The following is a 4,425-nucleotide window of genomic DNA, read 5'->3' on the forward strand; positions in this document are numbered from 1 at the left end:
ATATTTCCTTTGGACTTATCAAATATGGCCTTTATTATGTTGAGGTACGTTCCCTCTATAACCTCTCATTTTGTGAGAGTTTTTATTATAAGCGGGTGTTGAATTTTGTCAAATGCTTTTCCTGCATCTGTTGGGATGATCATATGATTTTTGTTCTTCATGTTGTTAACATGGTATATTACATTGACAGATTTGCAGACATCAAACCATCCTTCCATCCCTGGAATAAATTTCATTTGACTGTGGTGAATGACCCTTTTAATGCATTGCCGAATTTGGTTTGCTAATATTTTGTTGAGGATTTTTACATCTTTGTTCATCAAGAATATTGGCCTGTAATTTTCTTTTCTTGTGGCATCCTTGTGAGTTTGGAAGAATTCCCTTCTCTTCTAGTTTTGGAATAGTTTGAGAAGGATTGGTATTAATTCTTCTTTGAACGTTTGGTAGAGTTCACCAGTGAAGCCTTCTAGTCCAGGACTTTTGTTTGTTGGGAAACTTTTCATTACTGACTCAATCTCTTTACTAGAAATCGGTCTGTACACATTTTTTATTTCATCATGATTTAGTTTGGTAGGTTGTATGTTTCTGGGAATTTATCTGTTTCTTCTAGGTTGTTCGTAGTAGTCTCTTATGATCCTTTGTATTTCTGTCATATCAGTTGTAACACCTCCTCTTTCATTTCTGATTTTATTTGTGTCCTCTCTCTTTTTCTTGGCTAAAGGTTTGTCAACTTTGCTTATCTTTTCAAAGAACCAGCTCTTAGTTTTAGTGATCTTCTGTATTGTCTTTTTAGTCTATTTCATTTATTTTTGCTCTAATCTTTGTTTTTTCCTTCCTTCTACTAACTTTGGTTTTTATTCTTCTTTTTCCAGTTTCTTGAAGTGTAAAGCTATGTTATTTATTTGAGACTTTTCCAGTTTCTTGAGATAGGCATTTATTGCTATGAACTTTTCTCTTAGAATAGCTTTTGCTGCATCCTTTAAATTTTCCATTTTGTTTGTCTCAAGGTGTTTTTTTATTTCTCTTTTGACTTCTTTTTTCACCCATTTGTTCAGTAGCATTTTATTTCATCTCCACATATTTGTGAATTTTCTAATTTTTTTATGTTAATTAATTTCTAGTTTCATACTATTGTGTTTGGAAAAGATGCTTTATAGGATTTCAGTCCTCTTAAATTTATTTAGACTTGATTTATGACCTAACATATGATTTATCTTAGAAAATATTCCATATGTACTGCACTTGAGAAGAATGTGTATTCTGTTACTTTTGGATGAAATGTTCTGTAAATATCTGTTAAAAGTTTATCTGGTCTAATGTGTTAAGGCTGATATTTTCTTACTGATTTCTGTCTGGGTGATCTGTTCATTGATGTAAGTGGGGTATTAAAGTCCCCTACTATTATTGTATTGCTCTTTCTCCCTTTAGGTCTAGTAATACTTGTGTTATATATTTAGGTGCTCCTGTGTTGGGTACATAAATATTTACAAATGTTTTATATCTTTTTGTTTGATTGATCCCTTTATCATTATTTAACACCTTTCTTTGTCTCTTATTACAGTCTTTGTTTTAAAGTCTATTAAGTATAGCTACTCCAGCTCTTTCTTGGTTCCTCTTTGCATGGGATATCTTTTTCCATCCCTTCACTTTCGTTTTGTGTGTGTCCTTACATCTAAAGTGAGTCTCTTGCAAACAGCATATAGTCGGGTCTTATATTTTAACCATCCAGCTACTCTATCTTATGATTTGAGAATTTAGTCCATTTATATTTAAAGTAATTATTGGTAGGTATGTGCTTATTGCATTTTGTTGTTTTTTGGTAGTTTTTGTAATTTCTCTCTGTTCCTTTCTTCTCTTCCTGTCTTCCTTTGTGGTTTGATGACTTTCTTTAGTGGTATGCTTATATTTCTTTATCTTTTGTGTATTTACTATAGGTTTTTGCTTCGTGGTTACCATGAGGCTTACATGTAAATGTGTGTGTGTGTGTGTGTGTGTGTGTGTGACAACAGTCTATTTTTTAAGTTAATAACTTAAGTTTGATCTCATTATAAAGCTCAACATTATTCTCCTTCCCCTATGTTTTACTTTTTTAAGATTTTTATTAAAATATAGCTAATACACAATATTATATTAGTTTCAGGTGTTCACCATAGTTATTCAACATTTATATACCTAAAGAAGTGATTACCATAAGTCCAGAAACCATCTGACACTATACCGTGCTATCACAATGTTATTGACTATATTCCCTATGCTTTACTTTACATCCCTGTGAGTATTTATAACTACCTATGTGTACTTCTTAATCCCTTCACATTTTTCACCCTTCCCCCCAGCCCCTTTCCATCTATCCCCCCGATAAATCTAGTACCTATCTGACACCATGCATAATTATTATAATATTATTGACTATATTCCTTATGCCATACCCTACATCCCCATGACTACTGTGTAACAACCAATTTGTACTTCTTATTCCCTTCTGCTTCTTTCACTCACACCCCCAACACACCTCTCACCTGGCGGCCATCAAAATGTTTTCTGTATGAGTTTGTTTCTGTTTTGTTTGTTTAGATTCCACATATAAGTGAAATCACATTGCATCTGTCTTTCTCTGTCTGACATACTGCACTCAGCACAATACCCTCCAGATCCATCCATGCTGCCACAGATGGCAAGAACCCATTGCATTCCATGGCCGAGCACTATTGCATTGTATATATGTACCACCTACTTTTTATCCATTCATTCATCAATGGACACCCAGGCTGCCTCCACATCTTGGCCATTGTAAGCAATGCTGCAATGAATATATGGATGCACATGTCCCCTCGAAGTAGCGTTTTACGTTTCTTAGGATAAATACCCAGAAGTGGAATTACTGGGTCCTTCTTTGTCTCTTATTACAGCCTTTGTCTTAAAGTCTGTTTTTGTCTGGTATAAGTATTGCTACTCCAGCTTTTTTGTTTTTGATTCCATTTTCATGAAACATCTTTTCCTTATACCTTTACTTTCTGTTTGTGTGTCTTTTGATCTGAAGTGAGTCTCTTGTAGGCAGCATATGTAAGGGTCTTGTTTTCTTATCCATTCAGCCACCCTATCTTTTGATTGGAGCATTTAATCCATTTACATTTAAAGTAATTGTTGATAGATACGTGGTTATTGCCATTTTATTATTCATATTTTTTTATCTTTTTTTCTTTTTTTCGTCTTAAAGAAGTCCCTGTGAGATCCCTTGTAATTCTGGTTTGGTGGTGATGAACTCCTTTTGCTTTTTCTTGTCTGGGAAGCTCTTTATCTGTCCCTCAATTCTAAATGATAGCTTTACTGTATAGAGTAATCTTGGTTGTAGGTCCTTGCTTTTCATCACTTTGAATATTTCATGCCAATCCCTTCTGGGAGCTTCCTTGTAGGTAATGGACTGCTTTTCTCTTGCTTCATTTAAGATTCTTTCTTTGTCTTTAACCTTTGGCTTTTAAAAAAAATTTTTTTTATTGGGGAATTGGAGAAGGGGAACAGTGTTGGGGAATTGGGGAAGGGGAACAGCCAAATTGCTGTCCTTCAATCTTAGTTGTGGAGGGTGCAGCTAGCTCAGCTCCAAGTCCAGTCACCATCCGGCTGCCCATCAGCAGCTCGCGGCTGCTTAGCTCAAGGTGCTGTGTTTAATCTTAGTTGCAGGTGGGCATAGCCACCATCCTATGTGGGAGTTGAACTGGCAACCTTGTTTTTAGGAGCACGTGCTCTCACCAGCTGAGCCATCCTGCCACCTGTTGGCAGCTCAGGAGCAGCTCAGCTCGGGCGCAGCTCATTGGCCCATGTGGGAATTGAACTGGCAACCTGTTGCTCAGAGCTTGCACTCTTAACCCACTGCGCCACTCGGCCGACCCCTAACATTTGGCATTTTAATTATGATTTGTCTTGGTGTGGGCCTGTTTGGGTTCATTTTGTTTGGGATTCTGTGCTACATGGACTTGTATGTCTATTTCTTTCACCAGGTTAGGCAAGTTTTCAGTCATTATTTCTTCAAATAGCTTCTCAATCCCTTGTTTTCTCTCTTCTTCTTGTTGTACCCTTATGATACAAATGTTGGGATGCTTGATGTTATTCCTGAGTCCCCTAAACTATCCTCAGTTTGGGGGATTCTTTTTTCTTTTTGCTCTTCTGTTTGGGTGTTTTCTGCTACCTCATTTTTTTAAATCGCGGATTAAGTCCTCTGCTTCATATAATCTATTGATTTCCTCTAATGTATTCTTCATTTCAGTTATTGTATTCATTATTTCTTTTTTGTTTTTTGTTTTTTAAAGATTTTTATTGGGGGGTTGGGGGGATGGGAACAACGCTGGGGAATTGGGGAAAGGGGAACAGACAAGTTGCTGTCGTTTTGTTCTTCAGTCTAGTTGTGGAGGATGTTGCTTCACTGGCCCA

Source organism: Hipposideros armiger, unplaced genomic scaffold (genome assembly GCF_001890085.2).
Source record: "Hipposideros armiger isolate ML-2016 unplaced genomic scaffold, ASM189008v1 scaffold_96, whole genome shotgun sequence".
Taxonomy (NCBI): Eukaryota; Metazoa; Chordata; class Mammalia; order Chiroptera; family Hipposideridae; genus Hipposideros; species Hipposideros armiger.